This window comes from Pteropus medius, unplaced genomic scaffold, assembly GCF_902729225.1.
Source record: "Pteropus medius unplaced genomic scaffold, Ma_sr-lr_union100, whole genome shotgun sequence".
In the NCBI taxonomy this organism is placed as follows: domain Eukaryota; kingdom Metazoa; phylum Chordata; class Mammalia; order Chiroptera; family Pteropodidae; genus Pteropus; species Pteropus medius.
Genome location: NW_024349799.1, coordinates 13,011,806 through 13,026,515, shown reverse-complemented (window position 1 = coordinate 13,026,515; position 14,710 = coordinate 13,011,806). Strand labels below are relative to the sequence as shown.

General features: G+C 38.4%; 1 protein-coding gene across 4 annotated transcripts in view; it reads left to right on the top strand.

Annotated features, from left to right (window-relative positions):
* FAM222B (family with sequence similarity 222 member B) overlaps positions 1–14,710 on the top strand; it is a 54,812-nt gene that overhangs the window by 16,928 nt on the left and 23,174 nt on the right. The window contains exon 1 of one of the 4 annotated variants that reach the window (XM_039886124.1): positions 2,777–3,009. The exons of 2 other annotated variants lie outside the window; for them this stretch is intronic. The gene's annotated coding sequence lies outside the window, so the exon portion shown is untranslated. Of the gene's footprint in view, positions 1–2,776; positions 3,158–14,710 lie in introns of those variants that run through there. One more of the 4 variants, XM_039886123.1, reaches the window with a different exon arrangement.

Here is a 14,710-nt window from a genome sequence, read left to right as displayed (position 1 = left end):
AGGCAAATATAATACTAGCTCTTAGTTACAGTCTAACTTAGGAAGACAAATCACATATTAGACAACAGAACAATTAAGTAAATTATGTAGTAGTAATTCAAAAAAGGAATCATTGCTGACAGCATCGAAGAAGCCTCCACAAGGGTGATGGAATTGGAGGTGGGCCTTGAAGAATGGGTAGGATTTAAATGGAATGGTTATAACACCACAAGTCATGGGAACATGATACAGGTAGTGAGCAAGCAGAGCAGTCTGTCTGGTCTGGGGAAAATATGCTGAGGAAAGGAAGGGAGTTAAGTTTGATAACATAGGCTAGTGCCGGGTTATGGAACATAGAACAGCCATACAGTGGAAACTTGGCTGGATGACATAGATACCAGTGAGCCACAATATAGCTTAATGAGTAAGAGTATTAAATTTGGAGCCAGAGGACTCAAGTTCTAATACTGACTTTTCCATTTACAGCTATGTGACCTAGAGCAGATTGTTCTCTCTGGACTTCAGTTTATTCATCTGTAAAAATGGGGGAAATTTCTGTTTCATATGTTTATTATGATAAAATTATATATATATATTTCTTGACATAGGGCCTTGTACCTAGTGAATGTGCAATAAATTGAACTGTCTGTAGTTCTTAAGGAGAAGAGCAAATGGATGAAAGCAATGGCATGTAGAACAAGGGAGACCAGAAAGAAGTTACAGTTATCCCCACAGACATATGGTAAGGGTCTCTGTTAAAGTAGTGGTAATAATAAAGAGTACATTTGAAGAACATGAAAAGAATTCATTTGGACTTGAATTCTTTAGGAGGAAACATTTTGGGCCTCCTTGTGATTTATTATTAAACAGTTATAATTCCTTTGTGGTTTCTTGGACTATATAGGTACTTTTGAAAAGATGAATCTGACTTTTTAATTTCAGTTAAGGTATTTGAAACCCCCTAAGAGTTCCTTATGTTTATGTTTTAGAAGAGGATATTAGAAGTTTTGTCTGAATTATCCAGTTGTCAACATTTGTGATAATAATGGCAAGACAGGTGTGTTTGTGTTTGTTGTCTTGGCAAATCAATTAGTGCATGAGGAAGGATTTTAGCTTTACTTTCTACTTAATCCTTAAAGGAAAAAAATTGTCTTTATCAAGGTGGCTAGAGTCTGAAGGAAAGTACTGACTCAGAAGTTTCCCTTAGACATCAAGAGTACCTTTTAGGTCAGTTATTTTATTTTTTAGGTCAGCTATTTTACATAGTGGCTTCTTGAAGTATTGTTTAGTTATTTTAATATGGAAAATGCCAGAGGATAGCTAAATGATGTGGAGGAGAGTTGTAACTGCTTTTGTGCTCTTGAGAATTTTTGTTTTAGGTCAGGAGAAGATGGAGAGGGACTGGACGTACCTGCTAGCTAATCTGGCAGACTTTTATGGGCAGAATTTAAAATAAAAAACTTTTCACATTTGGTTCTTTTCAGATGGAACCCAATAAAAGCTAGCCTGTAAGACACCAATGAAGTTTATAAATCTGCTTAAGCTAGAGTCTTTTAATTGGGTTAGAAAAGAGCTTTTTTTAAAATGGATATGTTTTCATCTTTGCCATCTTCCAAGAAGACTGAGGTTATATATATGAAATGCTTTGAGCTCCACATAAGAAAGGGCTACTTATTTTATTATAGTTTTTAAAAAATTATACTGTACTTGGGGCACGATGCAGGATCGTAGTGTGTGCTGTAGATGTATGTAACATTAGTTGCCAGAACTCTGTGGACAGAAATGACAATATAGGTAATAGCTTGCCTTCCCCCATCCCCATTTTATTTATTTTTCTTAAGTGAGCCCCATGTACTGCTCTTCCACTATGCCTAAGAAAATATCCTGCAGTCCTTAGCATATTCCATCCCAGCAGTGTTATGCCCCCTAACATAGGCATTAGTGATTGAAGTGTTGACGCAACCTGCCAGTTGTGCAGAGGCCTGGCAGTTGCTGTGAGTTTTTTCTAATATTAGGTGATGGATTGAACAAGACTTAGATGTTTGCTTACTGATTTTACTGAAACCTGCTAAGGGAATGGTTAGTTTGAGTTTAATTGGATGTAGATATCTTGTGTCTGAGCTAGGTTGGAACCAACTGTGCGTGTTTTCTTGTTTCTTTTTTGCAGATGATTTGAAGTATTCCCTCTTCTCCCACCACCAATTTCCAAATACATTACGCCCTCCTTCCCACATCCCTTTATTTCTGCGTCATGGGAAGCAAGAGGGTGGATTGATGTGTGAAGCTGATCTAATATGCAGACCTAAATCAATGCACGGTTATGAGGGAGTGCAGTTGATTAGTTTGAGAAAAGGAGGGCGAGGCATAGAGCCTTGGGGAATATCTTTTTACGGTCGGTGTCTCCCGGTGACTATTGCTGTGGAAGTCTGAGGCACGCTGGGAGGTACCGCCTGGATATGAGGGTCACTCCTAGTACCCAGGCAGAGAGTGGGCGGGGAAGCGGGTAAAACGGCGCGGCGTCACCTGGTACAGCTGCGAGATGCTAGGATTCCAGCTTTGGGGTGGGGGCCAAAAGAGATGGGGGCAGCTCTAACAAAGAGGATCCGCGCCGAGGCCGGGGCCGCGGATAGCTGGCCTATCCCCGGCGGCTGACCTCCCAGTGGGCCTCCCCAGTTGGCTGCTTGGCGAGTCGCTCTGCTAGCTCTCTGGCTTGTCATTGGCTCTGCGGACGCAAGGGGGATCGAGGAGGGCTGGGATGGAGTTGGGGGGGGCTGGTTTCCGGCGGTGAAAGGGAGCGAGCGGCAGCGGGCTGGGGGAGGGGGTGTCGGCGCACCGCGGAGTGCAGCGCTCGGAGAGCCTGGCACTCAGAGCAGGCGCCTACCCCTCCCCCTGCCAAGACCGCTAGAACCCCCTTTTCAGCCACCCTCTCGGGGCGGGACAAGGAGAGTTGAACTGCCCCAGGAGGGCGGGGCGGAGCCCAGAGCCCCACCGAGCTGCGGAGCGAATCTCACCTCCCTTCCAGGGCTCAAGGTGTGTGTGCTTTTTCCAACGCAACCCGACTTCAGCCGACTTAACCTTGAGGGGAAATGGAATGGGAAGAACTCCACATCCCATCAGTTTATTTTCTATTTCTTCCCTCATTCTTCTTTCCCTCCGTTCATCTCGCCCCTGCAGCAGGGTAAGGAGATTTCGGACTCATCCCTTTTAACTGGTGTCGATATCGGTCGCGTAGTAAAATGAACAGAGAAGAAGAGAGAAGCAAGCCCTTTCTTGTGTGTGGCATCTGATGCAGTAAACCGCAAAAAAAACAAAAAACAAAAAGAAAACACCTAGGAGTGGGTGTTTGAACTGTAACTGTACTGCATCCTTGTCAATTAAGGCTGTCTTCACCATTTTCCTACTTGGGACTGCCTTAATCAGCAAAAACAATCTGAAAAGGAAGGAGGTGCTAGTGGAGAGAGAGAGAGCCCCTGTCAGATGGTGGTTTAAGGAAATCCTAATAGTTTTTAGCGATTAACTCTGTTAAAGTCTCTTCCCGAGTACGTTTTCATCGGCTTCGTGTAATACTCAGTTGGAGAAACCTAGCTAGAGCGAGCAAACTCACCTTGCCGTTACGGAAATTTAAGTCTTACTGTTTCTTCACCGGTATATTTCTTATATCCATAGGTTTTCAGAGGAATTAGTTTTGGTCGTCAAAAACCAAAACGAAACTTTAAAAAAATCGAGATGAATTTTGTTTCATTGGTTTATTTTTTAAAAGCCCCCCCCCACCAACTTTATGAATTTGGGCGGCTGTAACATTACAATTTAAATTATATTTTTCTTTTTGAGTTTCTTTGCTTCTTCTACAACTTGTGGGTTCCTTCTTTCTGAAGGGCACAGAGCTCATCTTCAGCCAAAATCAAGGAACATTACAGGTTTTAATTCAGAGGAAGTTATCAATTGATGATAGAAAACTTAAAATTTATGTTAGAAACTGTGTGTGTGTGTGTGTGTGTGTGTGTGTGTGTGTGTGTGTGTGTGTGTGTGTGTGTGTGTGTGTGACTCACATAGATATCTGTGTTAAGTGGCAATGTTCACAGTAAACTTGCTTTAACTGGGCATTTTCACCCAAGATGTTTGGACCAGATTTATTTAACATTGATTAGCTAGAATGCCAGAAGAGATAAATATCAATTTTTTGGCAGCACTTTGGTAAAATTTTTTAAAAAGATCTAATTGGCTTTATTATGCAATTTACAAGTTGGGCAGTGTAGCATTTAGCAACTAGAAGGGCATTCCCAGGTAAATATTAATTGAAATGATTGAAAGGTCATTCTTGAAATCTAGGTTCAGTTTCCAGAGATTGGTCTAACTGAAGTTCAGCGTCGAAGACAGAATTGATATGCTAGAGCTATTTTACAGTTTTAGCTGATTAGTGTTTTTTTTCCTTTGAGTTATTGGATTCCTAACCAATTTGGGGTGAAAGCAAGCATTATAAAGAATAGAGATGATGGGATAGGAAACCATCCCAGTTGTGGAAATTTATCAGGGATCAGAAAATTTACTATACTTTTTTTTTTTTTTAATTCTTAAGTAGATTTAGTATAGACTTGTGCAAAAAAAGTAGATTCACAGTAAACCTTTGTTGGATTTGGATGTTCTGGTTTATTACCCATTTATCCCTTAAGACTCATTAATAAGCTTTAAATTGAAAGGCAAAGAGGATCCCCCAGATGGTATCTTACCTAACTTGTTACTGAGAGTGAACTGTTAAAAACCACTGATTGAAGCTTTGACAGGTAATGCACAAAATAATGTGCAGTTTGATAGCTAAGCTGCAGCAAGCTGACGAAGTGACAGAAAAACACTTGGTGACCATATTAAAGCATTATACTACTTCAACTTGCTTCTACTAGAAAACAAGTTGCCTTCCTATTTGATATTCTAGGTGGCTTTTTCTTTGTCTATCCATGGGTGAGCAGTTAATACAGCTTTATAAAGTTATATTCCACTCTGCTCACTTAATTTTTTTATATTTTTCTTTTCTTGACTGATTTTGGTAATCAGTATTTTGCATGGTACATTGATTTCCCCAAAGAATTTTCCCCAGGAGACAAAAGGCTATGTATAGAACTAATCATAGGTGTATCTACAGTGATCTCCAAATACTATTTAAGAGGGATGGAAATCCTCAGATTTGGTCTTCTGCAAGGAAATAATTATATGAAGCTATGACTTCCCATATCTCTTGGTTGAGGGGACATCGTGCTGTTGAGGTTAAAGTAGCAGATTTGATTTTCTTCAGCAATCTGTTTTTATCCATCGTGCTTATTTTTGTGAGTCATAGCTTAGAATGTGTTAAGAAAAAGGGCCCTCTGTTCTCTCTAAGGGGAGGCTCAAGCCCAATCCCCCACTCACATCACAGGTATAAAATGATCCCCTCGAGAGGGTGAAGGAAAAGATTGGGCCCTTGGCTTTGTTTGATTCTCATAATAGTCAACTTGAGTGTTGTAAGGTTTGGAACTGGGAAAAGCTTGCTCAAGATGAGAAAATATTAGAGGCAAAAAGACCTGGGAATGCTGCTAAATGAGAGATTTATTTAGAGACAGTGAATTCATTCATATGGAGATTTGGCTGGTGGTAGTTTTTAGCTATTCATCTTTGTCAGTCCGGTGTCCGAAACAATATTTTGTGTGTGTTTAAGCACAACCCCCTCTCCCAGGAGTTGACTCTTGGCAGCTGAATCTTTTAAGGAAGTTGTTTGCTGTGAGTCTGAATCCAGAGGTAGAGGACTTGGTGGAGTCTGTTATCTGTTTAGGACTCAGATAAAGAAATGAATTACTGAACTCTTCCTAATGAATGGGTTGCTAGGCAAAGTGCATCTCAATCAGCTTAATCCTCAATAGTTTACAGGTCTGCTCTTGGTGAGGGCCAGAGCTGCCTTTCTAATGATACTGCCCTTTAAGAATGCTGTCGGATGTGCACATATGTTGCTCAGTGGCTTAAAAAAGGACTAGAACAATTTAGGAAGATCACTTCATCCATCTACTTACCTTTTGGTAACCAGCATTGTCATTAAGGTCCCCTGAATCAAGCTGTGGTGAAGAGGGGATTGCTCTCCAATATTAAGATACCACTGTGTTTGATTATCTTTGGTTTGTAACTCATAAGGCAGTGAACTAACGCATTCATTTTGGAAACAGGCCAGTGATAACACTGCCCTTGGGCCTGGATGGATGGAAAAATAGGACAGAACAAACAATTGAAGGCATAAATAATGAATCTTCCAACTGAGCCCTGGGAGAGTGAAGGAGATTATCCTCAGAGCTGTTCAATCTGGCAGTGAAAGGAGGAGTCCACTGAATTAATTACCCTTACTGTGTTTGATACTGCACTTATTATGAGTTTGTTAGAGTCATTCAGAACAGAGTTGCCTTTTAGATACAAACTTTTAACCCATCTTATTGTTTGTTTTGGTTTTTTAAAATTCAGGCTTTTGTTCCCTCACTCAACTTTGTTCTGTATGTTAGCATTCTGTGAATACTGGATAATCCTTATATTCGGCCAGATCTTAGAATTTTGCATCGAGATTTCATTATCTGTAAATATATATGATAATAGAAGAGAAAAAAATGAGAAAGCCTGAGCTTGGTTTAAAGGAATTCTCTGGTACCGTGAATATATATTATACTTTGAAATTAAATGTAGGGTCATAGAGTACTTAGATACCCAACTCACCAAAGGTTAAGACTAGAGTTTCTTTAGCCCAAGAATCATTTCCAGTGTTAACATAAATATTTTTACTTTTGGATTAGTTTTCTTCCAGTGAATTCAATAAGCAGTCTCTTAGTGGTCTCAGGTTTTCCCTGAGGTAGGGAAAACTAATGCTCAGAGAATGTCTAAAATACAGTAATTTGGTAGTGAAGCTAGACCCAGAGCAAAAGTCTCTGGATTCTTCTCTTCTCTGAATTGCTAATAAATTTAGTTCTTTTCTCCAAGAACTCCTTTCAATATCCCTATTTGAAATATCCCTGTTTCTACCCTGAGAAGCTGTTTTTATTTCTCTAGTGGTGAAGGGAGTCCAAAGACCAAGATGCCATTCTCAGTCAAGAGGAGGAAGAAGATTCAGAATGAGGTGTTAGAGGAATAAAAGAGAAATGTAAAGGAAAGGCCAAAATAATAATATAATAATAAATAAAATAAAGGAAAAGCCAAATTGAAGTTTTATTTTATTTGGTGCTGATGGATCTCAGGAGGGAACATTGGGTTGTTTAGATCAAATTCAGTCAAGGACTAATTTTGTTATATTTTAGCCTAGCCGAAAAGGGCAGAGGACATCTTTACCAGCATATAGGCAGGACTCTAGTGAAGGGATCATTCCTGATCAGATAATATAGTCGGTTTGTGATTATTCATGCAGAAGGGCAAATAGATATTCCACAGCTAAAGATATTCCTAGGCCATATTTTTAAGCAATAGCTTTAACTTCCTCTACTTTTTACTGGGATTTTCTAGCCGAACAAGCTGATTAGAGCTTTCTTTCTCTGGTCATTCAAGAGACCAGTAGGCAAGATAGCCATGAGTTTGGATTACACTTAGTTTCTTAATCATCAAAAATAGTATATAACTCAGTACTGGACCTAGAAAAGTTCAGCTCAGTTTAATAATCTTGAGACAGTTTGTTTTATTTAATATTTTAAAATGACCCTTGTTACTTAGTTACATTGAGTTCCTTTGGAGAATTAAGATCTTCTAAGTAAATCATAGATAAACTAGCTCTTGATACTGGCATGTCTAATTTGTTGGCTTCTTCTGGTCCCCCAGTTTATGCAAATCAAATCATTCATCATGTGGGCGAGCTGTAGAGAACCAAGCCAAAGAATTGTTACCAAAGCAAACCGCTCTTACATTGGGCTGTATGTACTCTAATGATGAGAGCTGCTGGTGGGAAAATATTACCTGTTTCTCTCCTCTCTTTTTTTTAGTGGAAGACCAGCTGAATACTACAGCAGTTTTAAAAGGCAGGGTTTCCATGAGCAATTGCTAATTCTTTGCACTCAGCAAAATGATTTTGTGGCTCAGTTGCTGCTCTTAGTAAAAATCAGATTTTATGCCACTTGCAGAATTGAAATGATTTAGACAACATCCCTGTTGCTTCAGAGGAGAAGCATAAGCATTAGTCATAACTTAAATTTCTTCTTTCCTTCTAAAAGCTAAAGTACTTTTACCATTGGCATTTCATTTATCACTTATTATGTAAAGGATAGGACTTGATCTATTTTAAAACAAAAAGGGTATCAAGATTATGAGAAGTGAAAGTCAGCTCCTCCCCGGTCAGAGTATATTAGTGGAAAAGTCAGTCATATTTCCTAGGTTCCTGAATGGGTCTTCTTTATTACCCAGCTATTCAGCTAGGAGTGGTTTTACTATTGTGAAGACATTAATTTTATAGTTGTGAAGGTACTGGTTTGGCTTTTGCTTATCTTATTCTCTCAGAACCTCTTTCATTCAACAGAAAGTGGGGCCAGTGGATTAATGAAGAATCCATACCTTGGTTTTAACCTGTCCTGCCAGGTGTTACTGTGCATTCACTAAAATGCTTTACAGAGGATTTTAGTACTTAGGCTTCATTCAATCCCTGTGAGGTATGGTGCAATTGGAGTGTGATACTGTGTTAGAACATTTCCTCAGAGAGACAAAATGAACTTTCCCTTTTAAGAAAAGTCCTTTGCCTATTCCCGTAGTCCAAGGCAAACTTAAGTTGGAAAAAGTTGCTTTTTCAGCAAGCAGTGTTTTAATTTTTGCCTCTTTTCCAAGCTGAACAAATATCCCATCTGAAATGTGTTGTTCTTATCATTCATAGTATGTTCTGAGGAGATTATTCCTTAGTGCACCTAGAAGTGAAAGGCTGATGCTACTTCAGCCTGCACGTCAACTTTGTAGCTCTCAAATTCTCTTTTTACCAATTGCCTCCATCCCCCCATCTGTCCACATCAGCTCATCTCTGAGTTTCCTACAACTAGTTAAGAAAGTACCATTGCTCAGTCAGGGAAATGCTAGTCTTTATTAAAGTCAGAGTTGGATTCAACAGCAGTCTTTGGGTGTGTGCAAGCTTGCATTACTTTGTTCACTATTGCTTAAAGAGTATTTCTACATTACAGAAACAAGATTTCACTCTTCAAAACAAGTTGATAAATTGCTTTTTATTAAGTGTGCAAGTGCCTAAGAGTTAAACTTGAAATGAGGGGGAGAGGAACCTATATTAGTTATAGTTTAATTGGTCTTGTAAAATTTGTTATGTAATTAAAAGCTGTACTGCTGCGTTGCACTGAACCTCCTAGATAAATCATGGAGAAACTACGGTTTCTCAGTGAGGACCACTCTGACTATGCTATTTTAAATTGTTACTCCAGCTAAGACTCATCTCCTTCACTGCTTTATTTTTTCATACTGCTTATCACCTTCTAAGAATATACGTAACTTACCTATTCATTAAGTTTGACTGTCCCACTCTACCCCCTGAGAAAAACGGAAGCACCATGAAGACAGGAGTTTTTGTCTGTCTTGTTCATGGCTGAGTCCCTAGCTCCTAGAGCAGTGCCTTGCTATGTAGTAGGTGTTCAGTAAATATAGGTATGAATTAATTAATTGGAGAGGTATTCTTTAATAGATATCTGGAGATCAGAATTAGAGTGTGTGGGAAGAGATTATTAGTACTTCCTGAAGCTAGTACTAAGTTAGGGATCAGGTTACTTAACTAGTTCAAGGGAAAGAATATTAATGTGAAAAAAACTCAAGGAATTGGGATTAATTAGCCTATCTTAGAGAAATGACATTGTATGGTATGCAAATATGAAGGAATATTATGTAAAGATAGATGGCTAGCTTTTATTTACTTTTAAAGAGACAAAGGAATAGGCTGAAGTTCCTGAACAATGGATATAAGACATGCAGAAGAATTTCCTGATTTTAAGAATAAACACTGGAACAGGTGACAAAAGAAGGATGGTTTTTCAAAATGGATTTTCAATTCTGGCACCATTCAGGAGGCAGTGGTGAGAGAGAAAGAGCACAGAACCAGGTTAGAAAACCTGGTTGTAGTCTAAGGACTTACTGGCTTTTCCTACCTTCCTTATCTGTGAAAAAGAGACTAATAATACCTGCCCAGACTCTCTCATAAGACATTTGAAAAAATCAAGTGAGAAAATCAATGTGAAAGCACTTCGAAAATTGTAAAGGTCTCTATAAATGTAAGCAGTTAATAATTTTACAAAACCACTTTTGTTAGTGAATCATAGAACCTGGAAGTTGGATATAGTAGTCATCTAGTCCAACTTCATAGCTACTGAAAATAAACTCTTTCCTGTTATTCTTAGTGAATGGTCATTTTGCTTCAGCGTTTCTACTGCTGTGCCACTGTTGAACAAGTTCAAATGGTTGTTTTCACCTAAAATGGCCTTTCTTCGGACTTTACTATATTAACCTATTTTAATCTCTGGAGTTCAGAGGTAAACCTACTTCCTCTTATGACACCCTTATTTGAGATTGTCATCATCTCTCACCTGGAAATTACTATAGCCACTTAACTGAGTTTTGCCATTTCCTGTTTGTCTTTCACACTTCCAGAAGATTTATTTAAAATAGACATCTGTTCATGTTATTCTCCTTAAAACCTGTCCGTATCTTCTCGTGGCTTCAGGATAAAGCCTGGCATTAGCTAATGATAATTATAACTACCACCATTGAGCATAGGCACTGTACCGAGCAGTTTATAAATATAATCTTATTTAATCATCATAATTATTATATAAGATAGATGTCAGGGATACTTTTTTGCTGGTTTAATGGTAAGAACATTTGAGTTGTGACTCCAACCCAACTTTATTTGTAATCTGCTATTCTGTCCTTCTGGTATAAAATAACAGGCTCTTCATAGTTTAGCACATGAAGGTCACCTCCAAGTTTAGAGCCAACACTCCTACTCTCCATAACAGACCACTTGTGGTTTCCCAAACACGACATTTAGTTTTACAGTGGCATGCCTTTCATTATGTCAGTTTTCTCTGCTTAGAGTGGCGTACCCTTCTTAACCTGGTAAATTCATGCTTGGCCTTCCATGACCCATATTGTTCTCTCTTCTTTCTCACTGTTCCCCTGGAAGGATGTTTCATTTGTTTCATTATTTGGGTTTTCAAACAACTTTAGTCAGTTTATTTTTTAATTTGGGTATTATTGACATACAACATCATATTAGTTTCAGGTGTATAACATAATGATTCAATCTTTATATGTATTGCAAAATGATCACAGTAATCACATGTCTCATCAGAGATTTTGTCTGTTATATATTTGTATTCCCAATACATAGTATTACTATACTGCCTGGTGCATCATAGGTGCTCAGTGAGTGGGTGAATGAATGAATGAATGAATGATGTCCCTACTAAGTGTTCTCTTTCTCCGGTTAAACTCTTGTTTTCCTTTATTGTCCATATTACAGCTTCTAGATCCCTCTCTATTTTTTATATCTTAACTGAGCTATTCCTAGGCTTTTCCATATTTCACATCAGAAAGTATTGTATTTTAATGACTAGAAGTGAGCTGCAATCTTCCAAAATAACTTTTACCAAAAAGCGTATTAAATGGCCAGGTGGCCCAGCTGCTTCTTTGGGAAAAGTTCTGATTGCATTAATTTCTAGCCATCTCCTTGCCAAAATAGAACCCAAATTACTTGAGGGAAAAAAGTAAACAGAGGTAGACATTGTACCTGCTTTTTTATCTTCTGTCACCTCAGCAGGGTACCTGACTCTTGCCCACTTTTGTTGGTCACTGTTGATATAAAGACCACAAGATAGTGGTTTCTAAGACTCCACAATACCCATAGGAATCTTAGTCTCTTGGGCTATAGACACAATTGAAAAGCAGAGTCTGATACTAAATTCCAGGGGAAAGGGTACAGTTCTTGTCCAAAATTGAAAGCATGACAGGAATCTATCAACTCCAGAGTCCATTCAGAAGTGATTTAATCTTTGCTATTTAGGCAGATCAGCAATGTCATTTGTCTGTCTAAAAATGAGATTACCCAGGATTCTCTTAGAAGAAAATAAATTATTAGTGTACTTGTAGCTCCTGGCCTTGCATAATGTCTCTTCTTACTACCACATGCTAGTGGCACAGGGCACATCTAGGGTATGAAGATCAGGCCACATTGCCTTACTTAGGGTATCCAGGGGAATTTTAACAGCTCTCAGCAACCCTCAGCCTTAATGGGCTTGGTTATTGTTAAAATTCATCTTTATTAAAGGAAGCACTAGTTAATGATTTTTCTCCTTGCTCAGCATTCTGGGCATTAGCTGGAATTGCTGAATGATTTGCAGTGGGGAAACCATGAGAGCAATTTCTTGTTTGTCCACAAATTATCATTAGCAGTTTCATTTGCAGATTGAAGGAGCAGGAGGAGTGGGCTCTTAGCCAGTTGCAGCTTCCCTCCGATTAGGACGTTCAATTATGTCCAATTAACTTTTATTGCAGATTGTGATGATAATTACTTTCAAGTCAGTTTTTTGGCTCTAGTCGTCCCAAGGCTGAAGTATGAACTTGATGGATTTTAATAACCAGAATGACACATTTCACTACCTCCCTGCAGTTATTTCTTTTTCTAGAACTCTTTTAGACAGGAGGTCAAAGAATTGTAAAAGTTCATCTTACAATTAAAACATATTGTCCTTTTGAAGAGTTCCGTAGGATCATATTTTAAAAGAATTTTTTAGGAGCAGCCTTAATGAATTTTTATATTCTGAGATCATACCCTTGAGTTCATTGCTGCTTATCATAGGAGAATAGACTAAGATGGAACTAAATGTCATTCACAGAAATATGTGCTTATTGTAGATTGTGGTTATTGGCAAGGTGCAGTTTTAGTCTTCTGCTTGCAGTTGAAATTCATTTCAAAGTACAAAAGAAAACTTTTGGGGCACTTCTAAAATCAGGACACTGAGAACACATTTCTTTAGCTCTATAGGAATTTTAGTATGTTATTTTAATAGACAGTTACGTAATCTCTTTGGAAACAATCCCTGCTAGGTGGAGAAGGGATAGGAAGAAGGGAAATAATTTGTCTTCCTCTGTGGATGACTAAGTTCCTTTGCTGTTTCCCTTCAAACTTTCTCTTCAATATTGTTGTTTGATGGTTACCCTGAAAAGTAAATGAGATTGTAAGCAAAATCTTATCTCCTTAACATATAAAAGATTGAAGTTGATTTCAGCTAGGGCTGTTCCTAGATCTCCAGGTGATTAGCTGCTGCTTTCATTTCGGTTGCTGGTTGTTCACCTTAGTGTCTTGTTGCTAGGCATCCTTCCCAAGGGCTGATAAATCTCCTGAGATATCTTCATGGTTGTAGCTGCATAAAAATTTTGTTAGGAATAAGTTGCAAAGGAGCATGGCAATGCATTTTAAGAGCCTGATTTTGTTAGTGTTTATTTAAAGTAAGGGAAGAAAATTCCTGGCCTACTTGGGGAAGGGCCATAATACACTTGTTCTTCCTCTAAAACTTTTCTGATTGTACTAAATAGGAAAGAGGAGGAAAGGGTGAATGATAATCATCTTTATACTACTTCGAAGCTCTTCATTGATTATTGTTGAAAACCTTTCTGCTGTTGAATAACCACGACCCTGCCTGCCAGCTGCTGTTGGTGTGAAGTGGAGAAGCTAGTTATAGCTGGCACTTTTCAGGAAGTCTGGAGATAAAGCTTATGATGTCATTTGAAACTTATTGTATAATGGGAGGAAAGAATGTCAAAACTCTGTTATACTCTAGAAGATATAATAAAGCTTTCCTTTAGAGTACAGGGGAGTTTGTATTGCACTTGCTTAAGTTCAGGATGTGTATTTAGAAGAAAAGGCCTTGAAAAACTCCTAATAAAACATTAACTTGATGGAGATGTTAGTGAATGTTAGGCGTGAAGAAAGGAGGGTCATTAATAGCACTTCCTTCAGGATAAACATTTCTTTTGGAACTTTTCTAAAGGTGAAACTCTCCATCTTTAGGGTAAGAGGGTTGCATGAATGCTACACAGTGGAAGCATTGCCAGAACAGAGGGAGGTCGGTAGAGAATTTGAAGTATAGCCACTGGAGGAAATGTTATTCAGATAAGTGTTGAAAAGAAATTGGAAGTTGATGAGGCAGAAAGATACAGGAAATCTGTTCCAGATGGCAAGAACCCTAATGTTGGCACTCACCAATTTAGAGGTAAGTCACCTGCATTAAGATAAAATGAGAATGGTTACCAACAGACCACTCTTTCCAACTCTTCTTAATCTGCAGCCTCTCCCCCTTTCCATACTTAAACATTGCTACCTTGTTTGTTTTTTCTTAATAAAATTTCTGGAAACTCAATTTTATAGAAGAGTTGCAAGTACAGTAATACAGAGAACATTTTTCTTCCATGAATTACTTGAGAGTAAGTTGCTGACCTGATGCTTTATCATCCATAAATACCTTAGTGTTTATCTTCTGCAAATAAGGACATTTTCCAACATTACCACAATACAACCATCAAAATCAGAAAGGTTTTTTTTCATTAAGTTTATTGGGGGTAACATTGGTTAATACAATTATATAATATTCAGGTGTACATTATCATTTGACATCTGTATATTTTATTGTGTGTTTACCACCCAAAGTCCAGTTTCCTTCAGCTACCATACGTTTGACCCCCTTTACCCACTTCTCCCTCCCCCTACCCCCTA